Below are 25240 nucleotides of genomic sequence, written 5' to 3'. Positions count from 1 at the left end.
CACCGCCGATGGCATAACTGGACCTCTTCCTGCTCCTTCTGCAGAGTGGCCCCCTCTGCTTGCACCCGCAAAGGCTGGATGCCCCACACACCTTCTTCTTCATGCCATTAGTTCCGGAACTATAGCCTTTCACGAGGACGCCTCATCGGTGGAGGCTGGCTCGCATGCCTAGGCCTCACCCACAAGGCGAAATGAGAAGACCAGTGTCTGACTTCAACCCTGGAGACACAGACTCATCAAAATTGGGGAATTTCCCAAATATCAAAAGGTGTTCAGAGTTACAGGAAGCCACAGAGTTTCTAATATGCACCTTATCAGGAATGAGCTGCAGCTCCCCATGACCAGCATGGTACTGCCTGACCCCTGTAATGGGACCGTGAAGACAGGTTCCCCCTTGGTCAGACTAAGCTCCTCTAAATAACGATGCCTGGTGTGCCTACATTTAAAAAAGCTGCAACTAACATGAGGCAATAGTGAGTAAACAGAGAAGTTCTTGTCCAGTGTCAAATTATTAGCCTCTTGCTGTAGAAAACACCTGATCAATAGCTTAAGCTTAGGCACAAGTTCAGAACCATTCTGCAGAAATAAGTAGATAAGCATACATTTTAATTTAATAAAGAAAGCTGCAATTTAACCCAAGTTAAGGTAAACTTGTAGTACAATAATTTTCCCTCATTATGTAAATAAATATCAGGCTACACAAATATAAGTATAAAGAGGAAGTTACAGTTCTACATTACACTCACCAAGCAAGCATAGAATCATGGGTAGTTTTTCAGTCTGATATTTGCTGGGTGAAAAACTGTTATGCCTTTAAGACATTTTCCAAGGATTTAGGGTTTTATGATGGTGAAATATATATTTCTGTCCCTTTCTCTCAGGAACTATCTGAAAATGAAAGAAAGTATTAAGAATCAAAGCACAAACTTCATCTTCGATGAAACCAGGAGACATTTAAACCACAATACATGAAAACAGAAATTAAATGGAGAGCAGTAGCAAAGGACAGATAGTAGAGGAGGGTGGAATGCAAAGGCCCAAAGATTTGTAGCACTAATAACAAAGCTATCCACCCACAGAGAGCCCGAGGAAGGCTCAGGACTCACAAACATCACACGCGACAAAAGGCAGATGCGAACTGCGGCGGTGAAAACTTCAGAGAATGGATGAAGACTGTATAAGGCACAGTTAGGCTATTCCCGACCCACCATTAAAAGAAAAAGAACAATCAGAAAAGAAAGAGGCTTTCTTGGAGATTAAAAATACAACGGCTAAAATAAATAACTAAATAGCATAGTTCAAAGATAAAGCTGATAAATATCATAGAATAGGGTAGGAAGACTAAACATTGGACAAACGCAGAAGATAAGGGAATGAGAAGATACATTTGAGGGGTCCAACATTCTACTGATGCAAGTTCAAGAGAGAAAACAATAAAAGAGTGAGGAGGAAATTATCAAAGAAAAAATACCAGAAATTTTCAATTAATTGAATACAGAAGTCTCCAGATTGAAAGGACCCACCAACTATCTAGCTCATTGACTAAAAACAGGCCCACATCAAGTCACATCCTTTGGAAATGTGAAAAAATGAAATCCTAAAAGCTTCCAGAGAGGAAAAAATAAATCACAGGCAAAGGATCACGAAAAAAAAAAAAAAAAATGACATTGAATCAGTTGTCAACAACATTTGAAGTTAGGAAGCAATGGAATGAATTCTTCAAATATCTGAAGGAAAATCATTGTAAATTCTAAATTCTACCCCAAATCAAAATATATATTAGATGTGACTATAGAATAAACACATTTTCAGGTATGTGATGTCTCATAAATTTACCATGTACTTTCTCAAAAACTACCGAAGGCTGGGTTTCTACTGAAATAAGCAAGAAAAAAAAAAAATCAAGAAAGAAAAAGATATAGGATAAAGGAAACAAAGAATCCAACAAAGACAGTCAAAGATGGATCCCAGTGTAAATCCCAGGGTGCCAACTACACAAAGCAGACTGGAGAATACAACCCTGAAAAAGCCTCCACAGAGGTATCTTCATGCAAAAAACAAGAATCTGATTGATGACTCATTCATTTAAAATATGGAAAATTGTATCTGGACGGCATGGAAGGTTATAAAAATACTTAGCAATAAGTACAAAGAAAACTCAAACAAATGAAGAAATGAGATATGAGGTAATAATTAACTACTGGAAAATTGTTTGTTCCAGAAAATAAATAAAATTAATTTTATATAGTTATAAAAATGTAAACCCTAAATTTTGATTAAGTTGCGATATAACTATATTAGAAAAACGGGGTATGAGGACTCAGAATTTATGTAGAAAGTGAGGAGGCTGGGCAAGAAGTCTACATAAGAGAGCTAAATCCTAATCTTCCTTAGTCAAAAGTTATAAAAACAGTGTCTAAAATAGGCAAATCAAGAGACAATATAAACGATACTTAGAAATATCAAGACAAATACAAAAGAAAGTTACTAAAAGACTACAGAGAATTTACCTTTAAAAAGTACACCAGAGGTAAGAAACTAAGGGGAGGGATTACTATTTTTTATAACCCTTTTTAGCACTCTGACAATATTTGATTCTTTCCTATATTTCTTAGACTAAAATTGAAATTAATTTCAGAAGACATTTCCAGAGCTGAAGCTACCACAGCCTTGCAGCTCTAAGTCACAAGAAAAGCATCTTAAAGGGCAACAAGCCACTTCACAAAATACTGGTAGGTTCAAATCGGAACTTATTCTCCCCTGGCTCGAATTTCTATTTCCAGCCTAGTCTCACCCCTGTCCTTGGCATTCCTTTTGGAACCACACGTGGCTCGGCCTCACGTGGTCTCCCTTCGCAGACCCCGCCGCTTGTCTGAGCTCTCACACTGAGCTATAGATTGAACCTGATGTACGGTCACATGCTCCCTCCATCGTGGTCTGTGGTTACCGACATCACCAGGGGACACTGACTGCTTAGGAAGGTGACTTTGTAAAGACGTCAGTCAGATCCATGTGGCAAAGAAGGACAGATAGCTTTAGACTGGAAGAGGGGAGATGGTATTCTCAGAAGTCCAGCCAAAAGGCCCAGCAGCACGCTTCTTGATTAAAGCTTTTTAGGAATCACTAAAATTTTACGCTAACATCTTCTCCATCATGGCTTAAAAGTCTCCTCCTGGGGTCTTTGCTAAGTATCTGGTCCCAGTCTACCTAACTCAATAAATCTCCAGTGGCATTAAATTATATGCAAGGAAGATTATTCTCATCTATTCAACAGAAAGCAATTTTTATTTATCTTATTTTTAGAAATTTTTGTCTATTTTATTCAAATTAAAGTCAGAAGTTTAGGTGTTTTTCCTTTTCGATTTGTTAATAAACTTAATATCATGCAAATAGAGAACTATTGCCCAGCAGTATTCCTTCCAAGACCTGCTGGAGACAGGCGCAGTAGCTGATGTGACGGTCGCTATAATCCCCTGCAAGACATCGAGAAGGGCTAACCTCAGAGCCTGGGAAAGGACCCAGTTCTTGGTGGGCAAATAAGGCCCTTACACCACGTGAATAGGAAAGCACCAGCCTTTCTCTGATAAGCTCGAGGCAGGGATAACATGACGATATTACATGGTGTATGATATAACATTTATCTCTAGTCTCATCTACTGGCTCAGCATTTGTTTGTGGAAGGAATACAAAGTCCACCCCTGGCATGAGCAGAGCTCTGGAGTCCGAATCCCAACTTATAGCCATGTGATGATATACCAAGCCAGTGGCAGAATTTCTCTTCGTTAGAGAAGCACCTTTCTCCCTCATTTTTCCTGCCCCATCCTCACGCAGAGATCTAGGTCGTACAGTTGACCCAATTGATTGTTTTAAGCTCTGGCCCATAGCTGGTTCCCAAGGAGGTTTGTTGGGGCACAACCCCAATATGACAGTCATATGTTTTGGGTATCAGTTTTAGAAGTATTAACCTGTACTTCTCATTTACTAGATCGATTTATTCATTCCATAAATGATTATGTGCTTTAAATGTGAACACAGAGATGAAAACCGCATACACTGCCTTCAATGAGTTCTCAGTCTAGAGAGGGAGACAGACTTCAAAAACAGGGTACACATGTTCTAATAAAACAGTATACGGGGTAACTAGAGTCAGAGGACGGGCAAAGGACCTGGGTTAAATGGGGCCAGAGAAGACTTCCTGAACCACTGAAGTGCCCAAAACCATTATTCTAAATTATTCTAGAGAGAAGAAACAAAATGTGAAAAGGGGAAAAAATAAAAGAAAAAAAAAAAAAAAGGGAGGTCGTGGCCAGTTTGAAGATCCGAGAGGAATTTGGGATGTCGAGCATGTGGCACACCACTGGGAGATAAAAAAAAAAAAAAAACTCAGAGCGTGAAAAGCTTTTGTACACCATGCTAAGAATTTGGGTTTTATCCTATTGGGGACGGGGAGTCGTTAAAAAAAAATCAGACCGTGTCATAGAAAGATCACTATAGCATCAGTGTGAAAGGCAAACTTTATTTAGTGAGGGATGAAAGAAGAGACTGAGGTTGCAAGCGAGGACCTGAATCAAGACGTAATACGGAAGACAAAGAACAAGTCCCAAGACAGTGACCATGTGGGGAGCGACGGCAGAGACCTCGACTTATATCAGGGTAAGAGCGTTTCTCACCCCCTCCACTGCTGGGGACGCCGCCACGTTCTCTGGACGGTTCCCACAAAAACGCTCCTACTGGTTTCCCCATTTTCCTCACTTCTCCCTTCAGACCGCTTCGCTCAGCAATTGGACTGATGCTGTTCAAACTCTGGTCTGATTACATAACTCTCCTTCGAAGGCCTCCGATCCTACCGTAAACACAAACCAAAGCCCTTTCAATGGCCCGCAAGACCACAAAGCCTTGTCCCCTGTCACCTCTCTGACGGCTTCTCATGCTACTTGTCCCCAAGCACACCAGGCATACTCCTGACTGACAGATTTCTCTCTTTTTGCCCCCTTTTTCTGGAATTTACTTTCCCAAAATATTTCTTCCCTCACCTCCTTAAAATCTCTACTCAAACGCACTCTGTAGAAAAATCCAACCTCTGACGCGTCCTCGTCCCTCTGCCTGTTTAATTTTATTTGTGGCTATTATCTACTAATACGTTATGTAACATTTCATTTATTTCTTTGTTTCTCATCTGTACCCCGCCCCTCACCCCTAGGTTGTAAGTTCCACGTGGGTAGGAAATTTTATCTGGTTTTTATCACTGCTGCGTATCTCCAGTGCCCGGAATGGTGCCTGATACATCGTAGGTGCTCAGTATATACTAAATGAATACACCTCAAGGAAGTAAGAGCGACAGCACTTGCTGATTGATTAAATGTAAGGATTAGAAAAAGGGAAGAGCCTAGCCTACCTTAAAGGTTTCCAGTTTGTAAGACGAGGAAGAGGGACTATGCAGTGAGGGAGGAACCAGAAGGAAAGGTAATGAGTTCTATTTTTGACAGACTGACTTGAAGCTGCAAGAGTACCATTGGTGCCAGTTATCAACGTTTTGTCTCTAAGCCCCCAAAGCCACCTTCCTTTACTGTGGGAACGGGAGCCAGACCCTGGAGACATGTCTCCTTTGCCAGCTGACTCGAGGTTAGGCTTTGTTGACAGAGAACACAGGAGTGAGTCTGTGAGGCCACAGCAGCAGGAAGCGAATCAGCCCTGAGAAGGGCCGAGGGCACTCACCTCAGGACCACCCGGGACCAGCTCCAGCACCAACAAGTGCCCTCCGGCAAGGTTGTCCACCCCCGCGGTTCCTCTTCCTCTGCAGCCAGGATCTCTGAAGATGTCTCAACTTCAGCCCTGAGAGGGGGGAAGACAGAAAAAGGGAGCTCTTCAAAATTCTTAATTTCTTACTTTTTCACTCTTCCCCAATCCTAGAGGTAGTCGTTTTTCCCTACGATGACTAATTTTGTAACTTTAGAGCCCCCTATCCCCCTTTTAGCAGTTAATCACCTTTTATATATTAAGTGTTCTCTGAATTACTGATATGTCAACTATCTAACTAGACCCTGACCAAGACAACATCCAAATGGAGCTGCTTCTTAAGGAACTAACTACAGATGCAGCTTTGGAGAGAGATTTAAACGGAAGATTCATATTTGGAAGTCTCCAGAATATTGTTGGTATTTAAGCCAAAGAGTAGATAGTTAATTACGAATCATGTCAATAGTAAAAGCATAAGGGGGCCAAGGAGGGAGCCCCGAAACACCATCACTCAGAGGGCGGTTAGGAAAAGAACAAAACTGGAAATCAAGGGAATGGGGGGCGGGGGATGGAGAGAATCAAGTGAGGAATGATGAAGAGGCTAAGAATTTGTCTTAGGCTTAAAATGAGAAGAAGCCAGAGGCAGAGAGAGTTGCGAGGAGTTTCATCAATAATGCAAATGTTCTAGGAAACTCAATTAAATTAACTGGAAACTTAAAATGAAGTTAGAAGTACTCTTTTCAAGAACAATTCTATCTAGTACAGTGGTTTGAGAAGTCAATAAGAGAGGAAGTAGGCATGACAAATGTAAACCATTCTTTTGCTAAACTTGAAAGATTAGGCAGCTGGAGGGGGAGCTGCAGGCCCAGGGGCTCCTCAAAATCATCAGTGTCTCCAGCTCTTGTGGCTTTCTCTGCTGCCCCGTCCTTCCCATTTTGCCTCGTAAGTCGTGGTGACAAACGTGGCTGCAGCCCTAGATGCCACCACATTCATGATCCGGGAAGGAGTGGGAAAAAGAGGCAGAAGAGCAAGACCCAAAGATTTTGTCTTGTGCCTAATTGAAAAAAAAAGAAAATAAAAGTATATCACTTGGCCACCTAGCTATAAGGGAGACCAAAAAATCAAGTTTTTACATTTTTATTACCTATGTAGTAGAGTCTGGCAAGATAGAGAGGAGTTGAAATTGGAGATTAAGATGAAACATATAATATTGTATGACACTAGTACTGGATGTAATTGGAAATTTTCTAAAGTCTCTTTTAACGGAGATCGAGAGAGCTAACCTCAAGGATCTATCCGGATCCTAACTGTGCAAGACAGCTTAGGGAGAGGGAAGAGGTTAGTATAGTGTCTGAAGGAAACTAAAATGAGAACTCGCAAAAAGAAAGCCATGAGCATTCACCTCTGGGCAGCGAAGAAGACAAAGCTGAGATTGAGGACACTCACTGTCAACTTGGGGGCGATTTTCACAGAAAACTACAGAAATAAGGTGATTAATGTCATCAGAATGTAAAGGTTTGTAGAGAGGATATGACAAAGGGAAATACGGTAAATGAGTCCCAAATATGTGCAAAACTGTGTTATGATACAGACCACAGGCTCTTTCGAAAGAAGGAAAGGAAGTCAGGATGGGCTGGAATTTGGGGAGCAAAAGGAGGGCTATAGAGACTGGAGAACTTGAGGAGGGTCCAATAATAGGTATAACCACCGTAAGGAACAGAAAAACCTAGAAGGGGAGGTTGTGGACACAAATGGGAACTTGAAGAGTTAGGGGAAAGGCAGCTCTGGAAGAAGACAAAGGAATGTAAGTCAAATACAGGTGACAGTCTTGGTGTTAAGTCAAGGAACTACGAGAATGCATGTAACAAGCGTCATCTGCGTGAGCGCTGCCCAGGATGATGCAAGAATTGGGGAACTTGGTTCAAGTGACAAATTCGTAGATGTTTTGGGGGTATGTGGCCAGGACACGAATGGAGGACCGTCCAGACGGGAGTGGAGAGTGATGTATGTACTCTGTGTCCCCCGAAAGGACATGTTAGCAAAGATGGAGAATCTTATTAAACTTGCGAAAGGCCAACGATGAAACGAAGCTAAAATTTTTAACTATGGTGTAAAAAAAAAAACAAAAAACATTTTAATTATTTGTAAAAGAAGCTTATGTTGTAGTCCATTTGCTTCTATTTTATATTTCAATAATCTAAACGCTTCCTACAAATATAGCATCAATCCCCAATTACTCATTCATCAACTCCCTCTGAGTATCTGGGGCATAGAAGCTACTAGAGCAGAACAAGCCCGGAGAGGGGAGAGCAGGGCGGTGGGCTTTCAGAAGTCCGGGTTCTAGAACTGACCTGCTTTTAACTAGGCATATTTCAATTCTACGCACATCCGTTTATATTTACGGTAAATTGAGTTAACTTAGGTTAAATTATCTGTAGAGCTCTTGACCTTAACATTCTCTTCAGATGCTCGTTTTATATCTATTCCTCACCTTGTTTTTGGTCTCTTCATTACTCATTTAAATCACCGTTAAAAGGTGATCAATAAAAATTGAAAGGATGACAAGAAAAGGGCAGATTGTATTTACTTTACCAGCTCCAGGAGATAACACCGGCTAAACTTAATTGTCTTGCGCTGAACCATCTCAAAACTTTCGGGTTCAGTATGAAACATGATTTCTCTCTAGGCTTCATTCGGCCCTTCCACGTGTACCTCACACCCCGGAGAGCTTACCAGTTACTTCATGTATCATCCACCATAGTTACAGTGGTACTACATAGAAGATATTTAACAAATCCTGTGGACTAGTGAGAGTTGTCTATATCTGTTGTTTAAATTAGTAAAACATTCTTTTCAGTATGAATTTGATGATGAAGTATACAAAATGGTTTCAATTATAATTCCATGTTCACATGTTCATAACTTGATGAAAAAAAAAGTCTTTGGGGCTAAAACTTTCCATTCCATGTTCTATCTCCACCCAAATACAGTTATTTTTTTCTCCACTGGAAAATTTGAGGAAATCGTATGATCACTTATGAATGTGGAAAAAATGCACTCTCAAATGTTGAATTAAATAAAAGGACCAACAATTCCAAAATCTTTAATATAAACCTCCCATACATATTTATAAAAACCAAAATATAAATATAGCAGGCCTAAGAAAAGAGATCTGGTTTTTTACCCATTTAGAGAAAATCCAAACTCTGAGTGCTTACTAATTTGAAGCTTACAAATAGCTATATTTTGGAAGCACAATAGTAATTTTACTAATTAAATGTGATACATTCAATATGCTTTTAAGATATAACTACTTTCTTAATTTTTGTTAAATGATACATGATGGGTCAAGAAACAGAACTAAGAGTAGAGATTATTTTCTGAATTTTTAATGTTCTGTACACAGTATGTGCTCAGTAAATCAAATAAAATGTGTGAAATATATCAAATAATTTGTTAGTGCTTAAAGTTAGCTTCAGAAGTGACTTAAAAGAATAGAAATTGCTTTTCACACCCTTCTTATATATAATAATAACACTATTACATTATAATAGCTACTGTTTTTTGACCTCTGACACTAAGCCAGGCATTCCAAGAAGCTCTTTACATAAACTATCCTCACAACAATCAGATGTAGTAGGTATTATTGCCATATTGTAAATGAGGAAAATGAGGGCCAATGAGTCACACAGCTAATAACAGTCCCGGCTAAGATGTAGACCAGAGTCTGTCTGCCTCTCAAGCTGATCCTCTGACCCACAGCATATGGCTCCAGAGTCCTTCATCTGCAATTCAGAAACCCATGGGCACTGAAAACCCGAAGTCATCATTCTGGAATCAGGGTATTTCCATCTGGTAGCCAAATCTGACCTAACCTGATGTGGAGCTCCTTAGAACTTATGCCCACTTGATGCAAATATTTATACTTTTCATTGCAGACACATGAATGTCTTTGACTTCAAGCTGCTCTCTTAGATGCCGCTGGGGTTACGATGTGGAATATTGTAGTATATGCAAAATGCTACTTCCCTATAATCTGAAATATTCCAAATTCCAAAAGACACCTGACTGCAAGGGTGTCAGAGAAAAGATTGTGGACCTGTATATGTAAATGTTAATATTTATAAAGTATTTCAGAAGTCACTGGATCAAACTTGGGAAGACAAATTCTCACAAATAAAATAAAAACAATTGGGCAAAAATCTATACTGTCTTATGTAATACGGCTAGAAATAGATTTTTTAACACATAAAAAACTTGCACCAAATGCTTAATTTTCATTTATCTACTCATAAAATCAGATCTGTGACTACGATAAAAAAAAAATGTTTTCAATATTCTGTTAGTTTGGACTGCAGATTAATGGAGGAAAAACCCCGCAAATATATTTACCTCCTACATGTGAACTTTTGAAAAGTGAAAATTTGTCTTTTCGCAAAGTTCAAATGAGACAGAACAAGTGATTATGACCTTTCTCTGTTGTGAAAGTGACATGCTGATTTTGCTCAAGCCAGGAAGTGTTTATGTTTTGAATTAACCAATAAAACCAAAAAATGCTAAAAATAAATGTGGCGCTACAACACATTAAAATAATTATACAAGCGTTATTTCTAGTAAACAAACAGACTTAGATGATATTATTGCCTTTCTAGCTTTTTTTTCCAAAAAGCACTAACACATGAAAAGTAAACAGCGCAATTTTGTGGCTTAAAATGACACTTCCATGTGAATTGCTTGGTGCTATTAAGCTGTTCTGTATGTAGCACATTCATTTGTCACATATTGATGTTGGCATTACCACTGGGCTTCCGTGAACTTAAGTGAACTGATTCTTTTTTTCAATTTTTATTATGAAACTATTAAATATACACAATGTAGAGAGAATAGCAAAATAAACTACCATATACCCATCACTGAGATTCAAAGATTGTCAGCATTTTGCCATACTTAATTTATTCTCTCTCTCTGCTTTTTTTCCTCATTAACTACTTAAAATAAATCCAAGGTACCATGATATTTCACTTAAAATGCTTCAGTGTGAATTTCTAAAAAAAATAAGGACATTTTCCTACATAACAATACAGTAAAACACCAAAAAAAAAAAAAAAAATCTTTTCATTTCATCTAGTACCCAGTCCACGTTCTATCATCTCGAAAATATCTCAACAGTTTTCTGCATTTTCATACTACCGACTTATTAATTTGATTTGAGGATAATCTGTTCTGTTTGAACATATTAACATGAAATAACATACCCTATCACATGAAACCCAAGCGAATCTACATCTTGGTTAAGTAAGTACTCGCTGAAGCTGGAAAACTTGGGTTCAAATCCCAGCTCCTCCACTCACACACTGTGTGTCTGGGACAGGTTATCCAACTCCCATATGCCTCGCTTTCCTACTCTGTAAAATGGGAAAATGATAACAACCTCTTAGGATTGTTGCAAGGAATGAATGAATCGAATTAGTATATATCGAGTGCTCACTACATTACCTGGCACACAGGAAGCACTGAATAAATTGAGTTTATTTTTCTCTACTGTGCTAACTTTCTGGATTTCTGCAATTTGCTCAGTATTTCCAGAACTTTGAATCTATGTGTTTATATACTTAAGGAGAAATATCTACAATGTAGACACAAAAACGAAGGCAGAAATTCCTGTACGAAAATGAAATTGTAAAGCATCCAGCCCCAAAACATCAATCAGAACCTACAGAGATCCTCATTCAATTGTAAAACCTATTATATATTTATAGAAACATATATTTACATAAATATAAACATATATGACACTATATTTACCATGTCAAATATATATTTATATGAACAGATATATTTGAATATATGCTTATACTTCTACAGTACTTTACAACATGAAATCATTTTTCACATGTCAAATCTGAAGCAATTCACAAGCCTGTGAACAAGACATCATCTCTCACTTTACAGTTACAGGAGCCAAGGAGAAGAGACTTGTCTGGTGCAAAAAAAAAAAAAAAAAGTTCCTATCGGTATTCTTACCAGTATTAACCACATCTCAATTAACAATGTAAAATTATGGATTTTCATTTGTTTCTTCTACCTTGAAAATGATCTGGAGGATTAGGGAGAACCCACTTTGGGACTCCATGTCAGTTTTTTTCTTTTCCAGTTTTATGAGATGTAACAGAGACAGCACTACGTAAGTTTTTAGGTGTATGCGTCACGATTTGCTTACAGATTTCGTGAAATGATTACCACATTTAGCTAACATCCATTATCTAATACAGATAGATACCAAACATTCTTGTGATGATAATTCCTAGACTCTACTCTCTTAACGTCCATATATACCGTACAGCAGTGTTAAGTACAGTCAACATGTCCATTATACCTCCAATACTTATTTATCTAACGACTGGATATTTGTCCCTTTTGACCACCTTCATTCAATTCTCCCTCCCCTCACCCACAGCCTCTGGTAACCACAAATTAGATCTCTTTTTCTATGAGTTTGGTTTTTGTGAGGTTGGTGTTTTTTTGTTTGTTTTATTTTTTTTTGGGGGGGGGCGTTAGATTCCACATATAAGTGAAATCAGACAGTATTTGTCTTGAGTTTCTTTTTAACCGTTGGTAAAAATATCTTAACTTTGAAAGACTATTACACCCTTTAGAAAACCTTTTCTAATTTAAACATGTTTGGCTGCTCCAAATTTCGTCTCAGAAGCTGATTTTAAAAGAAGCTATTGCTGAAGCAATTGTGGCATTCTACTCCAGTTTATACAAGGCCTGCTAAGGCAGTGAAAGCTAGAGACAGGAGCAAAAATAGCCGTAGTTTGTATGTGATAATCTCTCCGTTCCTGTGAAAGATGATGGAGAGAACAGGGACTGTGGAAAGCAAATGAAATTCCTACTTTGGTGATTAGTAAGGAGCTGTCAAGAGTTCACCTTCACTAAAGGAGGGACTCACTTGAGAAAAGCTGCCCACAGGGACTTCGCTATGGCAACCCTGAATCCATAACACTCCCTGGAGTCCATAAGGAGCACAGTACTCTCCTCCAAAATAATAGTAAAATTATGTTTATTATCATTTTAATGACTTATTAGAGATTAGTATAACATATACTGTTATAGAATGTTGAGAAAGATATTTAATTAGGATAACTTGCTTTGATACTATACTCTATAACTCGCTCACCAAAATTACCCTTAGAAGAATCTTTTTCTACTGTGTAAATCCTTTAAATAATACCTTCTCTAGTTGCCCCTTTATATTAAAAAAAAAAAAATCCCCAGTGGGAAATTTTGGATAAAAGTTATTGTAGAAACTGGCCAAATATTTATGACAGTATATATTGAATATCAAACTCAGATTTTTTTTTTTTCGCTCTCTTCTCAAGGATAGAGTAGTTCAAGACACGATAAATGGCAGTGGAGGATTAAAATGTTTGTAATAACAAAACTCTGATGGTGCCACATTTAAAATAAATAAATAAAAAGCACCAAAGAAAAAAATACAGAGCAAAAGGATATGAGAAAGAAAACAATTAAAATACCAGCCGAAAGTCTAGAGTAGCTCTGGCAGAAGGAAAGAAATGGAAGTGAGGTTTTAAACGAAGGCAAATACTATTGCTATTATTGTTTAACAAGTATTTACTTGTTAGAAATGTCAAAGTGCTCTAGAAACCATTGAACCAGACAAAATCCTTGCCCAGGAAAATAAATCAAAGACCCAAGAATGCTAATGCATAGAGAAACTCAATACCTTGACTGTATTCGTTCATTAAATAAGGAAAACTGGAGAGCTGAAGCTGGTTTTTATCCTCTCAATGTATTATAGCTACTGTTGTGATTCAACGGTGTTTTGTGTTTTAGCTTTATTCACACTGCTGTGGTCTGAATGTTTGTGTGCTCCCCAAAAGACCTATGTTGAAATCCTAATGTCCAAGGTGTTGGGATTAGGAAGTGGGGCCTGCAGGAGGTGCTTGGGTCACGAGGGTGGAGCTCTCAGGATGGGATTAGTGTCCTTATAAGAGAGACCCCACAAAGCTCCCTCGTCCCTTCCGCCCTGTGAGGACACAATGAGAGGTCTGTGACCCGAGAGAGGGCCCTTCTCCAGACCATGCAGCCATCCTGATCTCAGACCTCCAGACTCCAGAACCATGAGAAACAAATTTCTGTTGTTTGTAAGCCACCCAGCCTGTGATATTTTCTCATAGCAGCTCACATGGACTGAGACGCCTGCCCTACTGAAATAATTTGCTCGCATCCCGCCACCTCCCCTTGATCACACCCTCCTTCAAGGCAGGGATTATGGTGCACTCATTTCTGCATTCTTTGCCCCCAGCAGGGCCTCCACGTCCATGCTCCCCACACAGAGAGAGCTCCACTCAGAAGTGTCGCAAATACGATTCACCACGGGCTCCCTCCCATGCTCACTCCTTTTCCTGTTTTCTCTCTAAGTTAATGATGTCACACTCCAGTGGCTCTCAACACAGAAATGTCGTGGCCATCTTGATTTTGCCCTTTCCATGTACATCAAATTATTAACAATAACCAAAAAATCAATTAATTTTACCTTTAATCCATTTCCCGTTTGCTCCGAGAATACTGGCCAGCAACACTTGTGGCTGTGGCTTTTCCCCCGAGTTAACTTTTACCTGAGATAACCCACGGATTACAGGCCTCACTTTACCTCCAAAATCTGCCACAAAATATTTCGCTTCTATTATTATTTTCACATTGCTCTAGTAGATTGACATCTTTGGAAACAGATGACATCATTCCATTCATAACATTCCATTTCAGTAGTAGTATTTCCATTAACAAACTATAGTAATTCTCAATTGCCAAAAATGTCAAATCCTAGAAAACACAGCATTCCTGCTTGTGATGTTAACATAGTTCCCGAACCGTTGTTAGACAAAGGTTTATTTGATGAATCCGATTTATGTATATACATCTGTTACATTAGAATTAGAGATAAGTTCTACTTAGAAAGAACTCTAAGAACACTTTTTATATTTTATTCACACATTGAAAACCAGTCAGATTTGCTTCAGCCTCAAAGAATGTGTTTATGTAAAATTAAATTAACACTGGCAGCAAGCTGCATTTTTCTTCTAAATGGGAAATGGGTTCAAATGTTCTCAAATCTATTCTTCATCCTCCCTAATTTTGTTTTCTCCTTGTTTCTCACTTGAAGTGTTTTAACAGCCTCATAACTGGCTTCCGAGCCACACGTTTACGCCACTCCCACGCCTCTTCAATGAAAGATAAACCTGAAAAATTCAATTATGTTGTTAAATAAATTAATACCATTCAGAGGTTTCCCGTCACCAATGAGAAATTTCGGCCCGTTCTGCAGCACACAGAGATGCTCCATGATCAGTTTCCAGGGCTTCTCCTCAAGCTCATTGCTCACCCCTCCATTTCATCCACTCCCACACTCCCCCAAGCTGAAATTTTTTCATCTCTCTTAAATAGGTTATACCTCTATTTCTCATACATGCTATTCCTTCTGCCTAGAATGCATCCCTCTTTTATTTAAGGCAAAGTTCTGTTGGTTTTGCAAGAATGGCTATAATTAGCTCCTCTGAAAAAAATGTTCTCAACCTCCAGAGAGACTGCTGGTCCAACGTCATGTTCTTACAATATACTGGTCATATTTACTTTCGAGCATTATTCACATGGCATCATCATTACTTACTCGTATGATAACCCTCCCTACCGGATTCTGAGCTTCCTGAGGTCCAGGACTATACTCTACAATCTGGACAATTGGTCCTCAATAAAAGTTCTATCAATCCTTGAGTGAAAGAATGAACTGACTAATTGATTAATGGAAAAATGAATATAATATTAGAAAGAATGTTTAAGTAACTTGAGAGAAAAAAAGTTTTCTCAAGCAATTTTAGGCATCATTTACATGAATACTTGCTATAACCTGTTTTGATCAATAAAGCTTGGGTAGATCTTCACTCCAATAATTTAAGAGCATTAAGGTTATGTGGCATTACTTAAAAGTTATTATTCCAATATTTCTTGCTAATTCGGGTAGGTTGTCCTTCCTCTCAGGTTCTGTAAGTTTAATGTACTAGTTTAAGATATAGCTTCCTCACAAGATTTTAAAATTCTTCAGAAAGTAGACCATAGCTATGAGTTCAACACTGTAAGTTGAATCCCTATGCATAATGTCTGGCCTAAAGTAGGCGTTCAGTAAATATTTAGGGAAGGAAATGGATAGGTGGATGGGTGCTTGTCGATTGCTACTGATAAAAAAATGTGCATTTTCAAAATATTTAATTTAAAGGATTGTTCTTACATGTTTATATGACTTATGAAAAGACACCATAGGATTCCTTTGCACAGAAAACTCCTTAGTTCTTTTTAAATAATTCTCGATTTACAACAATTTAAAACATGTCGGTCATTAAAGAGGTAGAATTTTATTTCAAGTCAAGGTCTAGTGTGAATCTGGACAAATTAATAAATAAAACTTAGTAAACTTCAGTTTCCTCACACTTAACATGCAACTGATACTAACTCCAATATTTATTATAAACATTTAACGCCAGAAAACACATAAAGCACTTATCTCAGTGACAGGCAAGTAGAAAGTACTCAATAAACAGTTGCTTTAAAATAATGAATATTCAGACCCTTCAGCTAAACACCTGCCTCAATGGTCTAGAAAAATTTCACATATTAGACCGTGTGATTTATATAAATGTTGAGAAAAATACGAGATTTTTCTTTCCTAAAACCCTGATGGGACACATGATTAGCCGACATCCACAAGTGAATTTAACCTGTACCTTAATGAGGCTGTAATTTTCTGAATTGAAAATTGATTTTTTTCCTAATTAAAAGAAAAAAAGTTTGTATTTATAAAGTTTTGTATTTATATGGCTTACAGTTGATGATATATTTTTTAACAGAAATAATTATTAAATACGATTAATTATAATTAAAGGAAAAACTAATTATTAAATGAAAGGGATTGATCTGTACTAAGAAAGAAAGTCACAATAAGCAGTATTAACCCCCCAAAAAACTGCAGTTTTCTAGGCCACGATGATGGCATTTATGCTTCCAAGTATTGTCAATATTTATAAATCGAAGATGTAAACCAAAAAATTAAACTGTTCGTTGGGCAGTTTAATGTCCAAACAAACAAATCAACTAATGTCCAAAACAAACTTCCTTTATCCTCAAAGTGGTGCTTTTCATCTGAATGACTTCACTCTACATTTCACAGATAGAAGCTGTATCTTGTTCAAGCACTTATGGCACAGAGTTAGAGAGCTCTAACATCCAGAGCCCTCCAGGCACGAACATGGCTAATGTCAAAGTTAATATTCTTACCTAAACTGACTGGACCCCTAAAAAACGTCCCCCCTCTGAGAAAAGAATCATGCAAATATAAAGAAGTGTAGCTAACTCCATGGTAGTTAATCATTTTGTAATATGTAAGTATATCAAATCAACACATTGTACACCTTAAACGCGATATAATGTTAGATGTCCATTATATCTCGATAAAACTGGAAGAAAAAAAAAAGAGGATGTGCAACAAATGAGGAGCTGTGATTGCCTCTGAAGCAAGGGTCTGGGTGGTTGGCAGACAGGGTGAATGGGACAGAAATTCCTTAAATGGCGTCTTACTGTGTTCTCATTAAATTGTATGCAAGTACATGAATTGCCTATTCAAAAATAAATGTACATTTTTAAATAACAAAGAAAAATACCTTCCACCCCACCTACAGAAAGGTATGAAAAGCAATGCTCTAGCCCCTAGAATCTCCTCAGACTTTGCCTCCTAAGCTTCCTCATGAACTCTCCAGAAGCAAAACAAGGCTATTATGCAGGAACTTATATAAACATTTAAAATGTAATTATTTTTAAATGTGAAAAAAAATGTCTGGCTGGTCAGATTTGACCCATGCGCCTTAGCTTGCCTACGCCTGTTCTAGAACATTGTCCCACAGAAATATAAGCGGAATCTCAAATCTGAGCCACAGAAGTAATTTAAAATTTTCTAGTAGCTATATACTTATAAAATAAAAACAAATAGGCAAAATTAATTTTAAGTATCTATTTTATCCAAAGTATTTAAAATATTATTATAAAAATGTAATCGATATAAAAATTAGTAATGAAATATATACTCTCACTGGGGTATGTTGAAATCTGTTACACATTTATACTTACAGCACATCTCAATCGAGAAGAGCCAATTTTGTGTGTTTAATAGACTGTTTGAACAGTGCAGTCTAGAATTGTAAAATCAAAGGGTTAGATTAAGTTCCTTTTTGCTCCAAATAACATTATGAAGTTAATCTAACTTTCTAATACCTCACCAACACTCATTTATTCTTTCCTTGTCTCTCTGTCTGTCTGTCTGTCTGTCTGTCTGTCTGTGAGATTGAGCATCCTGTGCCAAGCACTGTATTAAGCTCCAGGAAAAGATGACATCTTGGGAATGACTTCTATCCCCAGAAGTTCACCGTCGACATGGAAGAACAATGTCTCAGACTGTAAGGAATACAACATCGTAAGAAAGTAACTCCGAGATGAGATAAAAGCTGTGTTAGGGTCAGGGCGTACCCGCAAAGGAGGAAACAGCCATTTTCCCCTGAGTGCTGAGAGGACGGCCAGAGCAGCATCAAGGGACTCCCAATGTGCGACCTGAGTGTGCAGAGCAGAGACGGGTTTCATTTCCAGCAGGAGAGGTAGCGTGATGGAAGGCAGAGAGGCACAAAACAGCCTGGCCCCAGTCAGGACCTGAAGGGCATTACAACTGACTAGACGTCAAGATGCTAAGCCAGAACGTCATAGCCAGAGACTCAATTAAGAGCCACACCTTGGATTTATTTAGCAGTGATGCTTAGGAGCTTGGACTTTACTCTGCAATAAGAGGACATCAAATGGTTGGAGGCGGAGGTACTGGCATGATCAGCTTTGCGTACCGAAAAGATTATTTGCCTGAAGTTTAAGGCCTGGATTAGAGGAGGAGACGCAGGTGACAAGGTGACATGTTAGGAGATCACTACAGTGACCTAGACAAGTGATGGCGAAAGGCCAAACCAACAGAGCAACAGAGAGGGACACAGGGATAGGACACAGGAAAGGCACCAGGTAGATGTGCAGCAAGAAAAACGACTGCTGGAGAAGAGGCAGAAGCCCAGGTTTCTGTAAGATAACTAGGAAGATAACTGGGCGTCCATCCATCACAACAGGAAAACAGGAAGAAGCTCCTCGGAGAGAAAACAATCCTTTGTAGACACTTCCAGAGACTCCTCTCACGTGGAATGCTTTGCTAGAGCAAGTCTGTCTTGGTCAAGTTCAATGTAGTGGGATTTGCTCAGTTTGTCCTTTCATGAAAAGCTCAGTAGAAGAAACAGACCTGTTTTTTTTTTTTTAATGCTTTGTGTGCGTTTCCAGCCCTACCCTGGAACGATCCTACCAGTGTATTGTTTGACGCTTGTTCTCTAACAAAACACCTTGAGTTCATGATCTAATGTTCTTAAAGCAGCCACAAACTCCCTACAGAAAAGTCATTTGCCTGAGCTGCAAACTCCATGCCCCCTTTTGATGCTTCAATGATGAAAATACATCAAGTTCCTCTTCATCTCAAGCACTCATCAGTTGTTACCTGGTCAGTCCTTCTGACCACACTTTTCAGCCTCTTTTTATCACAGATTTCACCATCATGAACAATGTCCATTCAGCGCAGCTCCAAGCACTACATCTGCCCTGAACTTTGTTCAAAGCAGACAGGAAGAGACAAGCTTTCTCATCTCAACAGCTTTTTCTTTTTTTAGGATGTTTATGAGTAAATTTTATTATTTGCATCCTCTAAACTCAATCACCTCATAAAGTTAAATTCGTTAATTTACTAAACTCCACACTTATTTCACTGAGCTTTAGAGGGGAGACAAGAGTCAACTAACATTTGCCCTCCTTATGGGCTAATAAAACAGGCTTTTGTGAGTCAGAATAAATAAATTGTGAGGTGGTCTGACTCAGTACCTTTTCCCACTGAGCTATTTTTATAATTAATCTCCACATGTTATTCATGGCTGAAACTACAGTGTACATCAAATATAATCTTTCTCATTGTCAACAGCTTTTTTTATTGGGGAGCAAAATCCTTCCCAGAAAGCCTCCTTACTCAGCAGTCTTCCCTTTGTGACTCATTAAATAGAACTGGGTCACATGTTCACTCCTAAACCACTAGCAGCAAAGGCCAATAGAATTGCCGCGCCCTGGCAGAGGCCAAATTCGGCTCATTCCGTAGGACTGTGGGGGTTGGGGGTCACCTTCCATTTTTACGAAATGAAATAATAATAATCATCAGTGTACTCATTTCCTGTAGCTGCTGTAACAAATTAACACACTCTTAGTGCCTTAAAACAACACGAACTTATCTTACAGTTTGGGGGTCAGAAATCCAAAATGGGTTTCACGGGGCTGAAAGCAGGGCCGAGCACCCTCTGGAGGCTCACGGGAAGAATCTGTTTCCTTACCTGCCTTTTCTAGAAGCTGCCTGCATTCCTTAGCTGACGGCCACATCCTACATCTTCAAAGCCAGTAGTGTAGCATCTTCCTCTGTCGCCTTGATATTCCTGAATCTAACCCTCCTGCCTTTCTCTCATAAGGACTCTTGTGAACACACTGGGCCTGCCCAGATAATCCAGGGTGATCTCCCTACCTCTAGATCCTTAACTGAATCACATTTCCAAAGTCCCTTTTGCCAGGTAACATAACTCCTTCCCGGTTTTCAGGAATTGTGAGGTACATAGTTTCGGGGATCGATTACGCAGCCTATCACAGCCAGGTTTCTAAAGGACAATAAATGATTGCCACAACAGTGGTCACTTAGTGACTACTGTGAATAGAACCCTCTACTGGGCATTTCACAACTGTTACCCAATATAAGACTAACACCAACACTTTGAGAAAGGCGATGTCCCCACGTTATAGGTGAGGAGAATGATACACGGAATGCTCATGATCATGAAGTGAGGAATGAGCCTTAGCATAATCGCAGGTGTACCGACCAACATCCCTAACCTGAGCTTCATCACGCTCTCTCCTGCTTGTAAAAGTCCATTAAAAGCTACCAACTGGAGTGTTTTGAATCCCCAGAATTACGTAATTTCTTCAAGTGCACACATTTTCATTGGTAAATATATATACTTGGACCTTAATTCTCTGAATTCCCAGTAGAATGCAGAATGTTGCCTTTTTTAAAAGAAAGTGAATAACGATTTAATTTCAATTTATTTTTGACGACTTAGTCCTACAGAAATAATCAATCCCTACCCATTTACTTCTACTTCCCGTTTATTCCTTTCAAGGTCATTAAAGCAAAAATGTTTAGAAAATGAACATTTTAAAATAATGTGGGTAATACCTAGTGGGTTTATTGTTTTACTTCCTTTTTTTAAAGTCTCAGGGTAGTTTTCTTTGAGTCTCAATAATTCTAATACGTTGGCTCCATGGGAAGAATTCCCCTATCTAATCAAAGGTAGACAGGCAATAAAAAAAATAAAAATAAAATTTGTGGTAAACAAAACATTAAATTGAGTTTTTAGAGTTTTTGGAAATTGGCAAGATAAGATGCGTGGATGGATGTTAATACACATCACGATAAGTAGCTGTATTCGTGAATTATGGGACAAAGACATGCCCATTTGCGAAAAGGCAGAAAGGTGAAAGGGGCAGAGAGACAATTTTCTAGTTTTACGCATAATTAACACCTAAGAGAACATTAAAATCCAACAGGAAAATTGAACAACACCTTTAAGTATTACAAGGGGAAGAGCTCATCTAAAAAAGCTGAGGAATCAAGTAAAACCCCTAACTACATCTTGTCTTTCAGACTGTCTTCAACAACATATTCCTTATCTAATTTTGCTCTTCCTTTAAAATTGAGCATCGCCATCAACTCTTAGGTCTGATGAGTGTCCAACTTATGCTAAAAAATTAAATACCCTGGAGTGGGGGGCGGGGGGCACAGTCTTCATCTCAGTAGTTTCAACACTAATGTCAACACTCTGGTGTTTCTCCTTTCCATTCATGTTTAAATATTAAGGATGACGCGTAATAAAATATTTATTCAAATAATTACAGAAACAAACACTACACCGCCAACACTGAGCTACTGGCTGGCAAGCAACAGCGATCGCCAGTGGAAGTCATGCCAAATTCAACATAAGAAAGGCAATTTGGGTATATTATTGCATAATGTATGAAAAAGAATTAAAATGCCAAACAGAAGGGAAGTAATGCCTATAATCCTAGTCTCGGATGTTGAGTCCCCAGCATCCTCACTGGTACATACAATGGTTTCGCGCGTGTGTGGCAGGGAGGGTGTATGAAGGGAGGTCTGTCTGTCTGTCTTTGTCTCAGCATCTGTCTGGGAAGCAAGTCTGCCTTCCTGTCTGATGTTCAATTTTTTCAATTAAAATGCTTCCGGAACAATGCGGGCCCAAAACTCTCGCACCCTTCCTCGATTTCCCCGCAGGTGCATGTCCTTCCTTACACCCTCCAGAGTCAGAACTCGGGGCCCAGTCGCTTTCAGGTGCATGGGGCATGCGGCATCCGGGGCGAGCCTTTCCGGAAGCCGTCAGCACGGCTGCTGGCCAGATGCACCCATTCACTGCGTGCCAGTGTTGCCGCTGCGAATTTGGAAGTTTACAAGTGAGTCATGAAATAAAAATGACTAGGAAGCTCCAGCACAAATCATTACATAAAAGCCCAAATTTGCACCATCCATTGACTTCCCCTTTAAAAGTACTGATGAAGAGGGCCGACTGCCTTATCGCCGGAGCCACATTCAATACTGGGCAGAAACTCACGGATAGTCTTTCTCAGGCTCTGGGGAGCATCTGAAGGTTCTTATTAAAATGAACACTGAGTAATAAACTTTAATAGTCTCCAGAGGTACGTAATGCCAGAGAATAATACATAAAAAATGCTGATTTAATAAGAATACTTATAAACTCCTCATAAATCATTTATTGCAAAGCATAATTTTGAATTACTCAAAAGATGCTAAAACCATGATAAATTATAACTCACGCTGAACTAAGCCTTATGTTTCCAGTATCAAACAAATAGATAAATTAATGTCCTTAATTAGCAGCTGATGAGGAGAAACCATGCGTAGCTTTGAAAGAATCCTATAACGTCTGTGAAATTTCCACGTCTGTTGGCTAAAATAAGCTTTCCTCTTTCACAGCTTCACGCCCTCCCCTTCTCCGGATCTCCCTGCAAGCTGTCAACCCAATAAAATATATATCATGCAGGATTACGAGGCTGCCCATCACAGGAAATTGCTGTCTGACAAAGGTATTTCCAATCTGTAATGATCATTGTATCTGTCAAGCAGATAGTTAAAGTAATACAAAACCGAGAAAAGCCTGATGCTTCCCCATATGTCTGAATAACCAGTATTCTTTCTCACACACATGCACTTAACAGATGCACTGTATTTGTTAGCAGAATACAAAATAAAACATAACAAAACTCATTTTCTCCAATTTGCATACGCAACACCAATGCGGGAGGGGAGAGTTGGAATTAAAGATTCTAGGCTTCACGTGTATCTCCCAGTTTCCAAAATCTGAAAAGGTATAATCTCCCTGACAAGAAACGAGTCAGCGGTTTCTATGGCAATGTTGAAAAGGAATGCCAAAGAACGCCAAAGGAGGTAGCAAAAGGGTCAAGATTATTACCACAAACTCCTTCCTCTCCGAATATTATTTTTGACATTTTGACTGAAAAAAAAAAAAAAAAAAAGATCCAATTTTAGTGACTTTTTTTTTTGATGTTTCAGAGCTAAGTGTCAAACTGCAAGTGATAGAAACGATGCCTGAGGAGAAGGGAGGGGGAAGGAGGTTCTCATAATGAAATCAGAGCTCTGAGGTTTCATGCTTGCCCTGTCTGCAGATGGCAGGGGCCATGAAGTTCAGAAAAGAAACTCTGGATACAGGAGTGGGGTGGGGGGAGGAAGATGAGCCCCGTGCTCCCCTCTGCCCTACCCTTTCAGTTACTGCTTTTGCTTCACTCTTCAGCTCCAGGTGCCCAAGCTCTGTCCACCGAGGGGACAGGTGGCTTGCGCCTCAGTTCCATGAGTGGATCCCCACCTTCCACGGACCTCTGATTCTGTCTTTAACCTGAAAATTAATTAGTTGGTATTTGTGAAGAGCTTTTGCCTCCCTGGATCCCTCAAGGAGTCGCTTTAAAAATTGAACCGTTTATCGGCCTAGTAAAAAGTCCAGATGCCGTCAGGTGGGGGGGCCCAACTGGCTTGAGAATAATAATAAGAGGGTTTTGCTTTCCTTCTAGACATATACGTCCCCTGTTCCTCCTGAAGAGACATTCTTCAATAGTTCAAACTGTTTACTTTGACTTAAGAAACTTTAGCATTTTTAATTTCATATATCATTCTTGGAGAATTTTTCATTTTTCAGGTAGTGACCCCAAAAAGCTAGCTGAGAATTATAGCTACACATCATCAAAAACTTTCTAAGATGACAAACAAAAGATCAGGAAACCAGCAGTTCCTTCTAATCACTCATTCATTCATTTGTTCATTCTACTAATATTTATTGAGTCATCTAACAAATATTATAAAAGTTCCTTTCAACAGTTTAGGCTCTGGGTAGACAGCTTTGAACAAGACAAGTTATTCGCCCTGAGTGTGTACAGTCCTGTAGGGAAGACCTTAAGACAAATAAGTACCCATTCTGGAAAGTGCTATAAAGGAAGTAAATGGGGTGACAGCAGAGAGTACCTGAGAACAGCTGTTTGAGATGGAGTGGTCAGGGAAGGCTTGGGCTTCTAGCTGAGAATGGGACCCGCTACGCAAAGAGCTGGAGGAAGAACGTCCCAGGCAGATGGGACGGTGAGGACAGAGGCTGGGAGTGGAGAAGGGTTTTGCATGTTGGTGAACAGACGGGCTGCCCATGAGTATCACGAGCAAGTAGGCAAATGTTCTGTGGAGACGTAGGCAGAAGCTCTGCGAGTTCGAGGCCTCGCGAGCTACAAGAAGAAGCCTGGGTTTTATTCTAAGAAATCTCTGGATGTCTTAAGCAGGGAATGGCAAAATCGGTTTATTAGAAAAAGATCGCCCTGGTCGCACTGTGGAAACAAACTAATATAGAAGCAAGAGACTGCAGTCAAGGGATCCACGACACACGGGAGATGGAAAAAAGTGCGAATGCCCAGAGTGTTGGGGCCGGGGATGGAGAGCGCGAGCTGCTGCTCTGCACAAGGCAAACGCTTTCTCTTCTCTCTTCTGTACAGACTTTTGATTCCATCCCTGCCGATGGCCTGTGGAAACTATTCTTATGTGGAATCACAATTTAGCAAATGGCACTGGATTTAATCCTGCTTCAGTCTAATGTTCGTGCGCTGGCCTGTGTGTCAGGTGTATTTCAGGTCACAGAGGAAGGGTTCTGCACCCGGTGACGGGCCAGGTTCTCACTGCTTGGCCCATCTTACCTTC

General features: G+C 39.3%; 1 long non-coding RNA gene across 2 annotated transcripts in view; it reads right to left on the bottom strand.

The window, feature by feature from the left end:
- Positions 1-25240, bottom strand: part of LOC107521650 — a 131428-nt gene that overhangs the window by 45904 nt on the left and 60284 nt on the right. Inside the window, exons 3-4 of one of the 2 annotated variants that reach the window (XR_001599617.2) lie at positions 5716-5832; positions 747-888 (exon numbers count right to left, since the gene is read on the bottom strand). This is a non-coding gene — a long non-coding RNA (uncharacterized LOC107521650). The remainder of the gene's footprint in view (positions 1-746; positions 889-5715; positions 5833-25240) is intronic. The other variant, XR_001599618.2, reaches the window with a different exon arrangement.

Source organism: Rousettus aegyptiacus, unplaced genomic scaffold, assembly GCF_014176215.1.
Source record: "Rousettus aegyptiacus isolate mRouAeg1 unplaced genomic scaffold, mRouAeg1.p scaffold_m13_p_17, whole genome shotgun sequence".
In the NCBI taxonomy this organism is placed as follows: Eukaryota; Metazoa; Chordata; class Mammalia; order Chiroptera; family Pteropodidae; genus Rousettus; species Rousettus aegyptiacus.
Note: the sequence above shows the minus strand (reverse complement) of the source record. Positions and strands in the feature narration are given on the sequence as shown.